Source organism: Microtus oregoni, unplaced genomic scaffold (assembly GCF_018167655.1).
Source record: "Microtus oregoni isolate MIOR12 unplaced genomic scaffold, Mior012 000005F_ref0000423, whole genome shotgun sequence".
Classification (NCBI taxonomy): domain Eukaryota; kingdom Metazoa; phylum Chordata; class Mammalia; order Rodentia; family Cricetidae; genus Microtus; species Microtus oregoni.
The window spans coordinates 30,224,913-30,238,338 of NW_024543064.1; positions in this window are offsets into that span (position 1 = coordinate 30,224,913).

Here is a 13,426-nt window from a genome sequence, read left to right on the forward strand (position 1 = left end):
AGGCAGAGGCTGGCGGATCTCAGTGAGTTCAAGACCAGTCTGGTCTACAGAGTGAGTTACAGGACAGCCAGGGCTGTTTCACAGAGAAACCCTGTCTTGAAAAAATGAACACACACACACAAAAAGATAAGAGGAAAAAATTGACATTGTCCCTGATCTTAAGCTTTGCACAGCACATTTATAATTGCTGATGATAGATTATGAGTGGGGTTGGAAAATAGTAGCATCCGAGCTGAATCTTAGAGAGGTAGCAGCTAACCAGTGGGTAGAGGGAAGGGGAGGAATATTCCAGACAGCACCACGTGAACAAAGACCATTTGCAGAGAGGAGAGCAGATGGAGATTCCTAAGGTGTATGTGGGTCTGGCGCGAGTTGAGACAGGTGGAGTTGGCCAGGTTACAGAAGAGTTCCCCATACCCCGTGAGTAGATGTCATTCTCTCATTGAGTTCTAAATAGCTCGCTCTTGTACCACTGTGAGTAACGTGTCTAAGGAAGCAAGAGGAGAGCCATGGGACCAGGACGACGACAAAACCATGTCAGGGCCCTGGCATGGGGCTAGGGAAGAATGGACTAGTTCAGGGCAGCAGTTTCGTGCCCGAGGAGGCACCTGAGATGCTATGCGGTATTTCTACAGGTAGGAATCCTAAAATAATCTTGGGAAAGATCGCATGCTCACTTCACCTCACGTGTATCTAGAATCTAACAGCCGGGAGTGGCTCGAGAAGGTCCTGTGGAAACAAGTTTGTCCTGGCCTTCTAACATTTAGCAGCCTGACTTCGCTGCAGTGTCCATGTCTTCTAAATATCTAGTTTCCATGGAATGCCAACTGGGAAAAGCAACCAGGGAAATATAGCAGGAGGTAGAACTAAGTGAAAAAAAACCTGACTTTCTAGGGCATGCAGAGAAGTGATGGAAGAAGCAGATAATTACTGATTACAGGCATGCTGTATTCGGGCTGCCTGTCATGTCTCCAGGTTCGGTCGGACAGCTGGAAATTGGGTTCGAGTCTGAGGTTCAAAGAAGAGGTTGGACTGGAGATAGTAATTTGAGAGTTAGCCCCATGGAAGGAGTAGATGGGATCAGAAAGAGTGTCCTAGTAAAATGGGAAGTGTGGGTTAGGAAAGGAACCTTGGGGAAGCAATTCATTCTGAGTAGGTGTTGAGGAGGAAGCACCCAAGAAGGAGAGAGATGAGGTGGGGATGAAGATGTAGAATCAGAGCATCCTGGGAAACACAGTACACAGGGAACCCTAGGGGCCAGTGGAGAGATCACAGATGTCAGGTCCGCAGGGAAGCTCAGCACAGATAAGGATGGGAAGGGACTGGTGGACTAGGTTGGCATCTGGCAGCATGCACCAGCATCCTCATAGGGGCGATATGGCCGGAAACCTGCCAATGTGGGCTGAAGGCGAAACTGAAATACATTTGAAAGTAGAGAAACAGGCTGTGTTAAGTTAAATGTACATAGTGAATGTCAAGTGTTGCTTGAAGCAATAAAGTATGGGTTCCAACCCAATAAAGAAAAAGCAAATAACAATTGTCTGTCTCTCTCAGGGACAAATGAGGTCAGAATATTTTTTGTGCTGGGCAATGGTGTTGCATGCCTTTAATCCCAACACTCAGGAGACAGAGGCAGGTGGATCTCTGTTAGTTCAAGGCCATATATATATGATTATATATATGAGATTAAATATGTATGTATGAATGGCTTGCCACAACACAGGAAAAGATGCTCCCAGCATGTGATAAAGGCACTGAACATGTGAAGAAATCATTTTAAACAGGAAAAAGATAAGCAGGTATGGTGGCATAGGCCTTTATTTTAGCTACTCCAGAGACTGAGGCAGGAGGATTGCACGGTCATGGCCTGTTTTAGCTGCAGAGTGAGTTCAAGACCGGAGAGATGGGGCTATAACTTAGTGATAGAGAACTTATGTTCTATGCATGAGACCCTTGGTTCCATGCCCAGTACCAGAAAAGGAGAGAAAAGCACACACACACACACACGCCTACCTCTGCATGGGCACTTTAAGGAGATAACCAAATTACTAGCCTATCCATATGAAGAAATGTCCAGTGTTACTAGAAATTGGGAAAGTAGAAACAAAAGCCACAGCAAGGTATCTCCTACTAGGGCACAAGTCTTTAACCCCAACCCTAGGGAGGAAGAGGCAGGGAAATGTCTGTGAATCCAAAGCTAGTCCTTCTACGTAGTTCCACACGAGCCAAGACTGCATAGTGAGACCCTGTTTCAAATACATATATGTCTGTGCATACATGCATGCATAACAGAACAGGTGGGGATGTAAGCGGTCCAGTTCTTAGACGAATGCTTTAGGTTACTACTAGTAGGCAGCAAATCTGTCCCCAGGGGAATATAAATAGAACACCTGTTTTGAACATTAGAAGCATTATTATTGTTATTCATATATATTATTATTATTCATAATCTCCCCAAACTCTAGGCAATCTAAATGTCCATCAACAGAAAAACGAATAACTAAATCGTGGTACGTCCATGCAGTAATCACTGGGGAAAACGGAAATGATCTTACTGGAGCATGGTTACATGTAACTACGTGAAGGGAGCTCACAAGCTTAATGCTGAGCACATTTTCCACCGTGTCATCTAAAGTGTGTTGCACCCCTAGATATGCGCCTCCTAAGAATGATGCCCCGTGCAAATTCAAGGTAATCTCATATCACCTGGGGTCAGCCTGTTCTCAGCTGCTGCAAGTTATTCCAAAAAAAATCTATTTGTTTTGAGACCAGGTCTTGCTATGAAGCCCAGGCTGGCCTTGAAGTCCTCCTGCTTCAGCCTCCTGAGTGCTATGTGCGAATCAAGGGTGTGCCAGCACAGCACAGGGTTGCTTCTCCTTTAAACCGGGGCCCAAGCCCAAGTCTATGAACTGGATTTTGCTATGATACCTGCTTTGTTTTTTGTTTTTAGTTTGGAATTGTGGCTCTAACTTTTCCCTCTAGTTCATTGGTTTTGTTTGTTTGTTTTTTGAAGGACTCAGCTAATTTTTGGTAGGAATTTCAATTTTTTTAAAAAAATTTTTTTTAGCTGGGCATGATGGTGCACACGTTTAATACCATTTTGGAGACAGAGGCAGATGGAATCTCTGAGTTCGAGGCCAGTCTGGTCTACAGAATGAGTTCCAGGTTAGCCATGGCTATACAGAGAAACCCTGTCTCAAAAATCCCCAAAAAATTACATTTATTTTTACTATTTTGTGTGCATGAGTGTTTTTTTTTTTTACATCGGTGCACCGAATGCATGTCTGGTGTGTGAGGAGATGGTGACCTCCATGTGAGCGCTAGGAACTGAACCTGGGTTCTCTGTAAGACTAGCAAATGCTCCTAACCACTAAGTCAATTTTCCAGCCCTGAATTTCAATTTTTTAAAAACTGTTTGAGAAACTGGAAGTTGGGCTGGTGAGACGGTTCAGTGAGCTAAGGCCCTTGCACAAGCCTGAGGACCCACGTGGTAGAAGGACAGGATCCACTCCTGTGAGCTGTCTTCTGACCTCCACATGTGTGCCACGGGCCTGTGGATGCCAACACACGCACACATGCGAGCCACACGAGACAAACAAGATGTTTGTAAAGGGAAAAAAAGAAACTGGAAGTGAAGTCTTCAGATGTGAAGGAGACATGTTCTGCCATGGTGGGGAAATGGTGAGGAAGTTATATAAAATACTGAGGAGTATTTTAAATCACTCAGGAGCAACACGTCCATACAGTCTGGTGATATTGGTTCACACGGACACACCCACTGCAGATTTGTGGTTTAATGTACTAGAGCCAGTAACTGGGCTTATTTTTTAAATGAAATTTTGTTTATTGTATGGGTGTGTTTTCTGCATGTGTGTCTGTGCATTATATGTGGTACCATGGAGACCAAAAGAGGACATTGGATCCCCTGGGACTGGAGTTAAAAGTAGTAGTTAAAGATATAAATAAGGGGCTGGAGAAATGGCTCAGTGGTTAAGAGCATTGCCTGCTCTTCTGAAGGTCCTGAATTCAATTCCCAGCAACCACATGGTGGCTCACAACCATCTGTAATGAGGTCTGGTGCCCTCTTCTGGCCTGCAGACATACACACAGACAGAATATTAAATAAATAAATATTAAAAAAAGATATAAATAAGATGGGTGAAAAAAAAAGATGGGTGCTGGGAATCGAATCTGGGTCCTCTGGAAGTCTAGCAATTTAATTCTCCAGCTCCAGCTGGGAAGTTTTAAAAATATATATTATAATTACAGCATTTATCCCTTCCCTTTCCCCCCTCCAAATGGGCATATTTTAATAGACAAGGCTCAATATATTTTTGGCTTGCCCTGGAAGCTGAGATGACAGACATTGTTTTATATATATGGAAAAAGATATCAAAGAAAAACATGGGATGAATTACTAAATATATCATTCCTTCTGTCACCTGCCACTGGCAGGAACCCAAAGACATTGTGTTTACTAAAATCTTGAATCCCACTAAGTGCTTAGCAAGGCCACAGCCCTGGGTTTGATCTAGCCACTACCACTAGAAGGGCAAGAATGATGTTCCCAAAAGTTCATCTTCCACCAGTCATGGTAGCGAAGACCTATAATCTCAGTAGCGAGACAGAGAGTTTAAGGACAGCCTGGGCTACATAGTAAGATGGTTTCAAAGAAAGAACATAAAAAGGAAAGGAAGAGGGATAGTTCAGTTGATAACGTGTTTTCCTGGCATGCATGGAGCCCTGGGTTCAATCCCCGCACTGCATATGCTGTCATGGTTGTGCACATCTATAATCCAGCACTGTGATCCAGAAGTGGGGCAGGAGGATCATCTTGGCTACTTATTGTTTGAGGCCGTTCTAGGCTATGTGAGACCCAGTCCCCAAACCAGGTACTAGACTCTTTACACACCATTTAGTAGCCATCCCCTGTAGATCAAGAACGCCGCTGAAGTGCTGGCAAGATGCCGCAGTGGTGGAGGGCACTGGCTCTTGGAGAGGACCCACGCTCAGTTCTCAGCATCCACAGGGTGACTTCAAACCATAACTCCAGTTCCAGAGGATTCAACCCCCTCTTCTGGCCTCCGTATGCCTGCGCATGCACATTAAATTAAAAAAAAATAATGCTGATGGAATTTATTTCCTATTTTCAGTGGAGTTGTGAAATTCCCAACAGTTGCCTTTAACAGTGATCATCCGCCTGAAACCCACAGCAATCAGAATGGATACCTAGATTTTTGGAGCTAGAGAATTGGGAATGGGGTCCCAAGTAAACGGCAAGTTACTCAAGTCCTACTTCATCCATGCAGCTAAAATCTCCCCAACCTTGGAAACAGACATTACTGAGATAGACATGAAGCCTTGCCTCCTGCTGCTGGACCCGAACTGGTGGGCAGCTTCCGGGCATACTCAATAAGGCGAGGCTGCCGTCCTGAGAGGGAACTAAGTCCTGCTGGTGCGCAGGTGCACCTCACTCCTGGCCGAAGCCAAAGGGAATTAACTGTACCAGGTGGATTCTAGCCGTAAGCTGTTGCCGATTCCTGGGTGTATGTAATTCCCTTGTCCAGTTATCTGGTGAGACAGTATGGAGCCGGGTAATGAAAACTTTGCCCCAGGAAAGCCTCTCCCAACAGGACCTTTAGCCTCCCTGACAGATCCTCAAGTTATTGAGTGGCGTCTAGATGGTATCTTCAGATCTTTTCCCTCAGGCAGTATGAGTCACCAGAGAGGGTTTTTCAGATATACCTATGGAGTTTAGACCAAATGGGACGTTCTGGAAAGACTTGGAAGCTTAAGTTCTATGTGTATGCTTTCATTTATCCTTACCCCGCCCTATCCTCCATGTTCAGCACAGAACTGGTCCTCCTCTGTGCCTGGTGCCCATTAGTTCTGAGTCCCCTTTGAGATGATGTCTCCAGAGTCCGGGAAAGACGCCAGGAGGACTGCAGGGCACAGGGATGCTGGGACCCAGCTGCTTCAACAGTGTCTCCCCTCCCGAGAATTCCGCTCTTAGCATCACTTTCACTACCATTCTCGGTGCAAGCCAGGCAATCCACTTCTATCGGGGCCCTTCCGGCTCTTCTCGATGCTTGCTTAGGGCGCCAACCTTTTCAGGACTAGAGTCTCTTTAGCACCCATCTCTCTGTTTGCCAGTCCCCAAAATGTTACTTTTCTCCTTTCCCATTCAACTCGTCCTGTAGATTTATGTCTATGAATAAACCGCTGTCTGAAGGAGATGAAGAGGGAGATGACCCTGCTCACCCTCATGGGCTGGTGAGCTCCATTCCTTGGAAGAGACAGGGCTCCCAGCAAAACTGTGCAGTCTTCAAGGGGTGGAAGGATGGTCTATAAACTGAGCGGAAATTAGGCATGCCTGAAATCCCAGCACTTCAGAGTCTGAGGCAGGAGGGTTGCTGTAAGTGTGAGTCGGTGTAGACTCAACGGCAAGATCTTGTCTCAAAAATAAGTAAAACTAGACCGAGCGAATTTGCTGGAAGCAGAAGCTCAGAACCAGTGTAACTGTAACTCTGAAGGATGATTTTAACCATTATGAACTTCTCCTTTCAACTGTTAACTGAAATATGTCCTGTGTCCAGCAAAATACAAATTGTTCCATGGATAGCTTTGTGAATTGTCTTTCCAGGGTGTGCTATTTCTCTCAGGTCCATTAAATACGAGATTTTAAGGACACTATTGTTTGGGGCAGGACAGTGCGGGCTGGTGGGACGGGACAGCTCACTTCACAGGAGAGGGTGACTCCCAGCTCATTGTTCACACGTTCAGGGTTATCTCAGAAGCAGACCCCGAGACAAAGAAGGGTATACACGTCGTTTATTTGTGAAGCTCAGGAAACACCGTGGGAAGCGGAGGAAACAAACCAAGGAAAGGAAGACAGTGAGTATAGGATTATTATTCTTAGGTCACTGTTGTGTGTGTGACACCGTCAGATGCTTCCATCCCTCTTCCTTTCTTTTCTTTTTGCTTTCTTTCTTTCTTTCTTTCTTTCTTTCTTTCTTTCTTTCTTTCTTTCTTTCTTTGAGACCATCTTACCATGTAGCCCAGGCTGTCCTTAAACTGTCTGGGCCACTGCTGGAATTATAGGCCTTGCTCCCATGCCTAGCAGAAGATGAACTTCTGGTCACAACATTCTTTTCCTTCTAGTGGTAATGGCTAGACCAAACCTAGGGCTACGGCCTTCCAAGAGGGGACTATACAAACTTTAGGTTTTATTTTAAAAAGCTTTTTTTTTTTTTTTTTTTGGTTTTTCGAGACAGGGTTTCTCTGTGGTTTTGGAGCCTGTCCTGGAACTAGCTCTTGTAGACCAGGATGGTCTCGAACTCACAGAGATCTGTCTGCCTCTGCCCCCTAAATGCTGGGATTAAAGGCGTGCGCCACCCACTGCCCGGCTTTTAAAAAGCTTTTTGTGTGCGAGTATTTTGCCTGCATGTTTGTCCTCCTAACCTCTGGGACAGCTCATTAGTCCCAGAATTACAAATTTTCAAACAGATCACTTAATTTAAAAGTGGGACTATTGTCTGGGCAGTGGTGGCGCATGCCTTTAATCCCAGCATTCGGGAGGCAGAGGCAGGCAGATCTCTGTGAGTTCGAGGCCAGCCTGGTCTACAGAGCAAGTGCCAGGACAGGTTCCAAAGCTACACAGAGAAACCCTGTCTCCAAAAAAACCAAAAAAAAAAAAGTGGGACTATTTTAACTTTATTATTTTGTGTCAGATCCTGGAGTTACAGACAGTTGTTAGTTGCCATGTGGGTGTTGGGAATTGAACCTGGGTCCTCTGGAAGAATAGTCAGTGCTGAGCCATCTCTCCAGCCCCTAAGTATACTTTTTAACATTAAAAAATTTTAAATCATTTTTAACACGATAGAAATTCTTCATATAGACATTTAAATATTCTTTCCTATATTATGTCCAACAATATGCAGTTAAGAATCAGGGAGGTGAGCAGGCAGCACAATGCCTTGCACCTTGCAGCAGGGGTGTGCACTACACCAGAACATCTGTGAAACCAGCTTCTACCTGCGGAATCCCTCTTAAAACTGAGAAGCAATTCCAGTCTCCTCACTGAGAAAAGATTATTGTAGAGAGATATGTCAACTAATTGGGTTTACTGGCAGTTGTTTTGATAAAAAGCTGAATGTCTTGGCTACGACGCTCTCATTATTTTATGGTAGGAAATCCTTCCCTCTTTTTTTTATGGTTTATTTAACTTTATTTTATGTGCATTGGTGTGAAGGTGTCAGATCCCCTGCAACTGGATCTTCAGACAGTTGTGAGCTGCCATGTGGGTGCTGGGAATTGAACCCGGGTCCTCTGGAAGAGCAGTCAGTGCTCTCAACCACTGAGCCATCCCTCCAGCCCCAAATCCTTCCCTCTTATAGGAGTGAAATTGTTCTCTTTTGAATACATTTACTAACATGAAAAAGGGAGCTGAAACATCATTCAGTTTTAGTTCCTGGTTCAAACAGCAACGTGAGGTCATGGCTTGTTTTCAGAGAATGCTATATTTATTTTGTTTGATTTGTACATATTAACAACTAGTATTTATTTCCTCTTAATATGTATATTTTTATGTAAGTATAAACATGTGGTCATATACATAGTTCCGATATGTCTGTGTGCATGTGTGTCCATATGCATTTTCCCTGATGTATATTTTTGTGTGTATATGTGGACAGTGAGGTAATTTTAGGCTGAGTCACATGAAATTGCCCTTTTGTATATCAAAACTGATCAAGTATCAGGAACTTCATACAGTTTAATTTAACACTTTTTTATTTTTGGCCCAAACCGATTCCAAACATGCAATCTTTTTTCTCAGCCTCCTTAATGCTGGGATTACAGATATATACCAGTACACATGGCTCAAATAACCATTTGTTTCCCTACAGGTTATTTTTTCTTTTATTTATTTGATTTGATTTTTTTTTTTTGAGAAAGGATTTTAGCCCAGGTTTGCCTCAAAGCTGCTTTTTAGCCAGATCCTCCTGCCTCCACCTTCCAAATAATATAGATCAGTTTTCTCATTAAAAAGTTTAAATGAGGGGCTGGAGAGATGGCTCAGCGGTTAAGAGCATTGCCTGCTCTTCTGAAGGTCCTGAGTTCGATTCCCAGCAACCACATGGTGGCTCACAACCATCTGTAATTGAGGTCTGGTGCCCTCTTCTGGCCTGCAGACATACACACAGACAGAATATTGTATACATAATAAATAAATAAATATTAAAAAAAAGTTTAAATGAAATCTACTTTTAAAATTGCATGATATTGTCAGGTCAGGTATGTGATATAGTCCCAGCAACAGGAGGCAGAGGCAAGAGGATTGCCTCATGCTCAAGGTCAGCCTGGCCTACAGAGTGAAATCCTGTCTTTAAAAACCAATGCATTTGTGTGTTGGAGGGGGACAGATAGACAGACAGACACACACACACATACACACTCACACACGGCGGGAGGGGGGGCAGATTAAAAACGACTCTGCAGAGCAGCCGGTGCACACTTCTATCAGGGATGTGCAGTTCCCTGACTCCTACTTTGGACAGTTTGGGTCCGGTCGGCTGTCATTTGTTGCTTGTCCTTTTGACTTTCCTCCCGTGCCGCGTCTAATCATATTTTTTGCCCATTTTCCCCACTGACCTTTTTTTTCTTTCCCTTTCCTTCCAACCCTTTTACACAGTTGAAGCTGAGGTGCACAAATAAATAAAAATTAGTATTTTAATCAACCAACTGAAAGTTTCTGCACTCAGCAAGGAGACTTTTTACATATTGGGGCTATTTCCACCAGCTCCCCTCTCTGGGCACTCAGTCGTTCACCTTTCCCTCCCCTCCCCCAGACTTCAAAGATCTGTCGTTGTTGTAGTCCCCCCACCCCGGGGTGGGTGGGTGGAGCTGCCCGGGGGCAGCTGGACCTGGTCCCTGATATCAGTGCCTGGCGATGCAGATGATACAGCTGGGTTGCGTCTGAGGATTAACTTCTCAGAATCACGGCTTTAAACTCTCACGAATTAGAAGGGACTGCAAGCCATGTTCTCACTCTAACCCTTTGTTAACACCCGAGAGGTCTAATAAAAACGTTAGTGGGCTCATTTCTAGAAATGATGTTTTAAGACTAATATATGATTTTTGGATTGTTATGGTAGAATAAACTAGTACTAACAGATGCCAAAATTTAACAATGAATTTTGGACCATGAATTCCATCACATGTTATATGACCTGCCTCCCAACAATGTGGATATAGTTAACACTGATGGACTGAATGAGTTATTAAGAGAGTGTTTTAATCTGAGGATAGGGCTCAGTCAGTATAGACTTTAAGTGCAAGCATGTGGTCATGAGATAGATTCCCCAAAGTACATGTAAAAAGCTAGGCACAGCCCGAAACAGTTGCACAGGCCTTTAATCCCAGCACTTGGGAGGCAGAGGTAGGTAGTCTCTGAGTTCAAGGTCAGCCTGGTCTGTACATGAAATTTCAGGCCAGCAGGGGCTACACAGTATGACCCCGTCTCAAACAAACAAAACAAAACCCAAGTGGTGCCCTATGCTTGTAATTTCAATGGCTGCAGGAGGCTGAGACGGACCAGTTTCTGGGGCTCACCAGAGACCCTGTCCTAAGAAAAAAGGTGGATGAAACTTGAGGAATGACACCTTCGGCTGACCTCTGACCTCAATGTACACACACACACACACACACACACACAGGCATGGATTCACACCATGGTGTTATAGTTTAGCTGAAAAACAGACCTTCACTTATTACCATGTCTGCTGTCACCTAAAAACGATTTGCTATTATCATTTACTTGATTTATTGCATCCTTGCATCTGCCAGAGGTTATACCACAGTGAGCGTAAGTCCGACTGTGCTAAAACAGAAGTTTAGGCCTGCAAAGATGGGCCAGAGAGTACAGACCACTTGCTGCCAAACCAGGTGACCTGAGCTTGATTCCTGGGACTCACATGGTTAAAGGAGAGAACCAATTCCTACAAGTTATCCTCTGACTTCCGTATTCATGCTGTGGCTGCATAGGTGTGTGGGTGTGTGTTGGAGTCCCATGTTTTTACCATGGTTTGCCCCTAACCTCCTGAAGTCTTGCATCTGACTACACATGCTCCCATCTCAGGGACTTAATTCTCTGCTAGGACAGTCTTGCTTTCTTTGTTGTTGGTTTGCTTAGTTTTTCAAGACAGGGTTTCTCTGTGTAGCCCTGGCTGTCCTGGAACTTGTTCTGTAGCCTCACTGGTCTTGAACTCAGATCTGCCTGCTTCTGCCTCCTGAGTGCTGGGGTTAAATGCAGGGGACATTTATTGCCTGGCTAAGACAGTCTTTCTATAGATAGCCATGTCCTGACTTCTTACAGGTCTCTGTTCAAAGAGCATCACATCAGAGGGCGCTTCCTTCGCTGCCTTCACTGAAACAGCCCCATCACATATAACTCTTGTCAATACATTAACAATTGGATATCTTTTATCATCCGTTCTCCTCGTTACTAGTTTGAAGTTGCATATTCCTGTTCTTTCAGTGGTTACGAGTTACAGCATGCATTGAAAATCCTTATTAGGTTTTACACACACACACACACACACACACACACACACACACACACACACAAATATCAATGAGCCTTCAAAAAAATTTTAAGAGTTTCCAGGTATCTGCCCAAATAATCCAAGCTATGTTTTATTTCTTTAAGGAAACATTTGTTTTTAGTGCCCCTCCTGGGTCCGGGGAGATTGAAGTAAGAGCCTCAGGCTGGCCCTAATGCCACATGAAATCACACCCACAGCTTGGTTATCTGTAAGTCTGCACTAGATACTGTAACTGAAAACTTGCAACATTATAACAGCTGTCTGCTAAAGAAGACATGTGTTTACTTTTACCTGTAACATGACTGTAGAGACAAACTCCCCCATGGAATAAAAATAAGTGCTCACCCGTGAACCATCAGTCTCAGTGGGGAACCAATGCCTTGCGATGTCTTAAGCGAGCATTTGGAGCCCGCCTCTAAAGACCCAGGTAGTCTGACCAGGAGATAACTCGTGCTATGCTACAGACCACCTAAAGGCAAGATAGAAGCCAGCTGGTCCGTTGGGCATGGACATCACCACGCACAAAGTGGCCCATGAAGTAAAAACTAAAAATAGTTTTACGGGCTCCAGAGGCCTTCCACCCCCTCTCAGCAGTGCCGCCCCTTCTCCAGGAGCACTCGATGTGACTGTATAGCGGTGTGTTTAATAAACTCTAGTGCCGATTTCTGGCTTTTCATCTTCTTCTTTTTCTTTTTTGCAAATTCTTTAACAGCCCAAGTGCCTCTGTCTTCAACTCAACAGACAGAGATGACTTTGAACCAAGATCACAGCGCAAGACAGGCACATTTTTGCAGCTCGGAAATTTCTCCCATGTTGTTCCCCTTCAATACCACCCCCCCGCGCCCCCCCCCCCCCCCCCCCCCCCGGCCCCCAACCACCACCACCTTACGGGATGGCCAGTTCTTTGAGGTCCTAGTCAGGTAAAGAGACTCCTATATCCGTCCCAACTCGTTATCCTCTCCCGCCCCCCTTTTCTGAGTGCAAAACGAAAGTTCTCTTTTCCAGCTGGCTGGGCAAAAACCGCTTCCAACTTAAATTAACTTTCTGGATGTTGCCTTCCCAGCTTTTGCTCTGGTAAGCCTCTCCTATCTCACCATCTCTTAGAATGGGTTCAGTTTTGTTCTCTCCAATGTCCTATGTTGACCGAACCTTTAGAGAGGAGTTAAAATAAGGCATCGAGGAAGGCTAATCCATTCGGACTGGCGACTTTTAAGGGAAAATTGAGTCACAGAGACACTAGGCGTTTCCCCCAGCGGCAGGCACACAGGAGACAGGCCGTGAGAACAGGGGAAGAAAGGGGCCCTAGCCTCCAAGACCGTGAGAAAATACATTCCTATTGTTTAAGCCACCCGGTGTGCGGTGTTTTTTTTTTTAAAGTCAGCCTTAGCAAACTAATGCATGCCTTTAGGGACATTAAAAATACATATCCCGGAATTCTGTTTTTTAAGTTTATTGTTTTCTAGGTCCCTGAAGCCATTTGAGTCGTCGTCTATTTATTTTTCTACTTATCAATTTCACCAGAATGAGGTTAGGAGAAGGCAGGAACTGCGTACTATTTAAGGCTGCATCCTGAAGCTAGAAGAATGAAAGAGTGACGGAGAAGCGGCTTCCCCAGGAAGACCGGCCGGGCCTCCCGGCCCCGGAGACCCTGGACAGGCGCCGGGAGCTCCGCCGGCCACCGCCCCTGGCTCTGGCACTCAACGGCCGCTTCCGGCTTCCGGGATCTGGGTGGCGCGGTACCCGGGAGGGCGGAGCCACGGGCAGGACGCCGGCGCGGGCGGCGTGGGGTGGGCGGGTCCCGGGTGGAGGCGCGGGGTCGGAGC